The following is a 6,954-nucleotide window of genomic DNA, read 5'->3' as shown; positions in this document are numbered from 1 at the left end:
CGCAAAACAATATAATAAGGGGGTTGTACTAATAACAATAAGGGGTTATACTAGTAGTATAGGGACCTAACAAATGTATTTTATAATTATAACTCTATAATTTTATAATCATATTATTATCCAATTTTAAGGTCACGACTAAGCTGAACACCAAATTGGTGTATGAGACCCCTTGCTTGTAGGTCAAGGGACCCACCTCTGCGCAACGATTTGAATTCTAAGTCTATGAAGACATACATACTCTACCCCTCTCTGGTTTTGAACCTGTGACCTCTTAGGGGAAAACATATGCTCTTAACCATTAGGCCCACTCAAGCTGTATACTTTGTTTATTGATTAATTATAAAAAAGATTTATTTATTTTATATTCCTTAAATTATTATTCTTTAACTTTAATGGAAAGTTCATTTTCATTAATTAAATTTTCTAATTTCCTATTCCTTTCCTTAAGATGCATTTTAATTCATTAATTACTCTTAGTAAAGTAAAATATTTATTATTGATATCAACTTGACTTTTGATTCCTCTCATTAACCCTTTGACCTTTGAATTCTCTCATTAGCAATTCAACTCTAAGGCATCTCTAACACATATTTTAACTCTTACACCTATTTAAACTGATCTGCATTCTTTTCTTTTCAGTATGTTTCAATTGGTCGCCAAGGAATGGTGGAATGTCCACCAGATATGTTGATATATATATATATATATATATATATAGAGGGAGAGAGAGAGAGCCCACACATATCTAAATTATAAATTTATAAACAATTATAATAGAAGTATAATATTTCAATAAAATATAAAAGTTAAACATATATAAATTAAGAAATACATTAATCTTTATATTTTGTTATCATATATATATATATATATATATATATATATATATATATATATATATATATATATATATTTTACCACACGCTTCAATTATATTTATAAATAGATATAATAGAATGATAATATTTCACTAAAATGTAAAAATGAAATATATAAACAATTATATGAATTCATATATTTATAAATAGATATAACAGAATGATAATATTTCACTAAAATGTAAAAATGAAATATATAAACAAAACACATGTATATTAAAAAAATATTTTAATACTTAAATTTTATTATCATTTATTATTTTTGAATACATTATTAATTTTTTTATTTATAACCTCTACACACTTAAATTATATAAATTTATATATTTATAAATGATTATAAATATAACCATTATTTATTTATTTATTTTTTAAATTTTAAAGTCGTTTTTTTTTCAAATTTTAAAATCGTCTTACAACATGAACATGAACTAGGTGACTTATCATTTATTTATATGCCATGTCTTAATTTATTCATACTAAATTATAAAAGAAATTACATTTCAATAAATTATTGATCATGCTTGGGGTCATCCTTCACCTCAACGATCCAAGAGAGATATAATTTGGTTGGTGCTTGGGATTTGAAAAGATAGAATTATTCCATGTATATATATAATTGAACACAGAAGTAGATAAGCTAGCTAATAAAGTAGCAAGTTTGAATCAAGGCATGATGGAATTGGACCATACAAAAATCTTATTTACCCCTTTACCACGATGAGCCCCAAAAATTTTAATGCTGAAAAAGATTGCCATTTTGGTCATCAAAATGGCGAAACAAGCCACTCGAAAATTTTTGGGGAAATTGCATAGCATGATACCCCATATCATCGGGCTCCAAGGTAGATGTTGTCAATTAAATATGCAGGAAGGATATGTGTATAGTAGTTATAATGATTCCCACCCTAGGACACGATGTTTTAATTGGCATGCCAGATGGTAGAGGAAAGGGTAGCTACGGTGAACGATAAAGAATGAATTAAATGCGATTCACCATAAAAAAAAAAAAATATTGTGAATTCAAAGCTCTCGCAGGGATGGACTGCTCCCACGAAAATTTGATCTGGAAACATTTGGTAGTAATTTCCCCCTTCAGATGACGTCACCTTAGAAAACGAACCTCACATAGTTATATAGATCCTGCATTAATGAGCACGATGCTAGCACTACCTTGGAAATTGTTTAGAGCATTCATCACTTAAGGAGCTTTCAGATACAAGTGGGTGGAAATGGCATATGCAGAGCTACATTTATGCGAGTAGGATAAGAATGTTTACGCTATATGATAGAAAAGTTGATGAAGGAATTGGTGGAAATAATGGAGTTGATGGAGAGGCGAAGTGAAATGGAAGAGAAGGAGAAAGAGACAAAGAGGGAATTGCTGGAGAAAAAATGTGACTGGTTGCAGAAGAAACTAGACAAGAAGCTAGCAATTATGGAGGCAAATATTATAGTCCAAAATCTTAGAATGACTAGAGTGGAAGCATCCTCCAACAAAGGGGCCGAGAGAACACAAGAGAAATTGGAGTCTAGTGAAGCTTAGCCAAGGCAGAAGATCAGAGGATCAACTAAGCGAGGAACGCGGACGCACATCTCCGTTAAGGAAAAAATGAACACATCAACAGAAGCTGAGCCATTTGGAACAAATTCATTTTTAGTCTTTACAAATGTTTTGCTAATATTCTTTTTTTAAGAGTTTTTTGTAAAATTTATGGAAGATATCAGTTTAGAGTTGTAGTTAGAAGATCTCACAGAGAAAGGAAAAAACTCAATTGGAACAGTGAAGTCTATGAGAAATATGAAAGATGTAAAATGTTTAGTCTTGAAAGAAGAGTATCATTTAATACAACATGATAACATTCCATTAAAAAAAATTTGATAGTGTTTGATAGATTCGAGTTTAAGGCTATGGATTATATTGATATATTTTTTAAATTTTATGATATATATATAGTTATTTATTTATTTTATTATGAAAATAAATATATAAGCCGTTTTTTATCTTTTTTTGGTTGTTGTGACTCAATGTGAGTGACAATATCTTAATTTAATTTATTTACCTAATCCAATCTTTTGTTTTTTCATTATTTTTTAATTAAAAAAAATCACTTTTCTAATTTTTTTAATTAAAAATTAATCATTTTTCTAATTTTATGAATAATTTATTAGCATAAATAAGTGTCCATTATTTTTATAAGCTAATTAAGTAGATATTATTTATTTATTTTATATAAAAAACATATTTTTATGGTTTTTTTAATCGATGAAATTTTAAATATCAACTTTATTGCATTTCTAAGTCCATATTTATTTCTTCATATTTTCCTCATATGATCATAAAATTACTATATCAATTATTAAATACAAATGACATCTTCAACTTATAAAATGTAGGTTAAATGCATATATAATGAACATTTTCTTATATTGTAAAATGGAAATAAATTGTATTATATAATATAATATTAGTCATTTGAAATCTAAACAAATTTTATATTCTCACTTTTTAAAGAAAATATTTATTTTATATATATATATATATGGGTGAAAATGTGAAGTTGAGTTACACTTTTTCCTTTATTTTTTTGAAAAAAAAATATTTTTTAAAAGTTCTTCAACTTTCGGCAAGTCAAAATATTTTTTTTAAAAATTTTATTTTACAATAAAAATGAAACTTGTCAAAAACTTATTAGCTTTCTATTACTTATTTTTTGGAATTTTTTTATTCACATTTGATATGTGAACTTAGCAATTGTTTGACTGTGCGTTCCTTAAAAATCAAGGAATTCATAATGTGCCATATTTTTTTTAGCAATAGTGTATTCTTTGTTAATTTGGGGTTTTTGAAAAAAAATGTGTTGTAGAAATCTAGATAGACTCTATTTCGATATCATTATATTTACGAAACCAACTAACTGATGCACATCATAATTACTAGAATTTCTTTGAATTGAACCAATATGAAAAAATTATAGATTTTGAAGATGTGTAGCTAAGCATCCAATTTCTCAACATTTTAGCTATAAACTAAAAAACTAAAAACTACCAGTTACCAAATATGGACCAATGTAATGAACAATAAATTTTTCATATTTTTTTATATTGTATTTTGGAAAATAAATATTTTTATTTCATTGGATCATAATGACCTTCAGAATTGTTTTGCACACAATTTTTTTCCATAAAATTTATATCTATTGAAAGTAGATTCAATTATGTAATTCTTGGTTTTTGTTCCGACAACAAATTCATCATATTTGATAGAGTTTAAGCATTCTGAAATTGGAAAAACATGACTAAAGTTGAGATGTTGCATAGTTGCAGATTAAAATAGTTCAGCTGAACTTGTGTTTGTCGTTGATGTTCATTAAAATAAATGGAAAAATAATTTCGCTGAATTATTTTAAAAGTTTGACGAAATTAATTTTGAAAGTTCGGGTGTAAATGTGTTGATATTACAAAAATGAAACGATGCGACCCTCTAAAAAAATGTTTCGTGGGAAACAATATAAATACATGGAGTCGAAACACACTTTCCTCATTTGGAGTAAAGTTTTAAGGTAATTTTTTTTTTGGGTTGAATTTTTTGGAGGATTTTTTTTGGCCTTAATTTTTAAAGTAAGTCTTTTAAACTAAACTTTTTAAGGGAGTTTTTTTAGCTTAATTTTTAAAGTAAGTTTTTTGAGCTGAATTTTTTAAGTGAGGTTTTTTATCTTAATTTTTAAAGTAATCTTTTTGAGATGAATTTTTAAATTGAGATTTTTTCGCTTAATTTTTAAAGTAAGTTTTTTGAGCTTAGTTTTTAAAGTAAGTGTTTTAGGAAAAATTTTAAAGTGAATTTTTTGTGCTGAATTTTTAAAATGAGGTTTTTTTTAAGGTAAACCGTTTGCTGAATTTTTAAAGAGATTTGTTTTAAGGTAACTCTTTTGTGCTGAATTTTTAAAGTGAGTTTTTTGGTCGAAATTTTGAAAGCAAATTTTTTTTGTAGGATTTTTTGAAATTGACTTTTTTTGGATGGATTTTAAAAATCTATATAGATTGAATTATCATGGGAAATAAAAGAAATTGCAAGAGAAAATATGATCGAATAAGAGACAATGAGAAGCGTAGAGAATAAGGGAGAAACTATTACAAAATAAAGAGAGAAGAACGCGCAAATATTGAAAGGGAAAATCAATATCAACTAGAAGTTGAAAAATGTATGTAAATGTAAATATTATAAATGATATTTAAAATTTAATTAGTGTATTGCAAAATTCAATTTTTATTTGATGAACTGATTTGAAAAATATTTTGCAATGTAAATAGAGAGAAATATTCCTCATAACATTGATAATGAGATTGAAAATGTTGAAAGACAAAGTGGAAAAGATAATGAACCAATGATTGATGATGTCGCTGAAAATGTTGAAAGAGATTCAAATGAAGAAGTTGAATCACCATTATATATATATATATATATATATATATATATATATGATGTGTATTATTAAATTATTTATTAATTTCAATTTCATTCAAACTCTATTTTTTTATTTAATGAATATGTATACCCATTTACATTTAATTTTCATATGTACAGAGGAAATCAATATCAATGATGAGATGTTAGAGATAAAAAAAGTCGACCATATTGTACGATATCGTATTAAGGTCATTATTGAGAATTGCTTCACAGATGAAAGTGTGACATTTCAAACTCAAATTTTGAGAGGTCTCTTAAAATCAAAGAAATTAAAAGACGCTACCACTCTATTGGGTATTAAAAAATCAATAAAAGATAAAAAGGTGAAGGAAAATGTGATTCAAAATATTAATAGTAAATTAAAATCAATTGAAAGATCTAGAAAGACAAGTAATATAAATGCAGGTAGAGCAATACAAATGGCATTCGTTTCATCAAGTACTAAAGAAAATCATTTGGTAAAATCTATGGCAAAAATATTAAGGACCTCACGAAAAACATTGCATAAACATAGGAAATTTCAATTACAAATAGATATAAATGATGAGCTCACTTGTTGGACAATTATTTGTAGGCAACCATACAAAGTTAGAATTGGAGAAGATGTTAAAAAAATAATATATGAATATTGGCTGAAAAATTCACATGTTTCACCAAAAGTAAGGGATGTGATGTGGCGAAGAATAACATGAAATCAGTATGAAGAACATGCAAAACATATCTTGGACACCACTCAAATAGAGTTGTTTAATAAGTTCATAGAAGAGAATCATGGAATTAATGTCTCAATTAGTACTTTTGTGCAACAAAAACCATGGTATGTTAAACCTATCACTGTACACGACACTTGTTATTGTCGTTATCATGTGGAATTTCAATTATATTATGACATCTTCCTTAATTTTGGTAATTCTTTTGTAAAAATTCACCTCCTCCTTCCACTATCCATGGTTTCATATTCAAAATTCTATTTGAAAGGGAAAGTCATGAATTATTTTACCAAAGGAAATGTGTTGGTGGTAAAAAATGTGAGCATTGTGGAAATTTGACTTTATTTCACAATAATTATTATATTGATATAAATGATCAATCATTGTCTAACCTAAAAGTGAAATGGAAGAGATATGAATATATTCGTACATCGATTAGTTCAAATAATAGTACAAGTGCTAAAAAGATTGAATGACAAGAAAAAGAAATTCCCGTGACAGAGTTTTTGAAGAAATTTGAGACAGAAATTTATAAGTACACCAAGCATTCACATAGAGGTTGATGGCAGGACCTGCAATTCAAAAAATCTCGTGAAATGTTTCCACCGGGGACCATTTTGTTAATATTTGATTTTGAAGAGAATTACACATTTGTTGCACAGAATGAAATCCATAGTGAATATTATCATTCTAACCAAGTCTCTATGATTGTCCATATTCTATATACACATGCTGAACAAAATGTTGATGATATGGAAAGCACAAGTGAGAATCGACATGTTATTAAAGAATATCACTTTTATATCAGTGATGATCGTACACTTGATACACATTTTGTACAACATTATTTTATTAAGATTTATGGCTCATTGAAAGGTCGTTGAATAAAATTCAA

Source organism: Pinus tabuliformis, chromosome X, assembly GCF_031772625.1.
Source record: "Pinus tabuliformis cultivar Carrire ecotype Pingquan chromosome X, CPIR1, whole genome shotgun sequence".
In the NCBI taxonomy this organism is placed as follows: Eukaryota; Viridiplantae; Streptophyta; class Pinopsida; order Pinales; family Pinaceae; genus Pinus; species Pinus tabuliformis.
The sequence above is the reverse complement of the archived record's forward strand: the minus strand, read 5'-3'. Positions refer to the sequence as shown.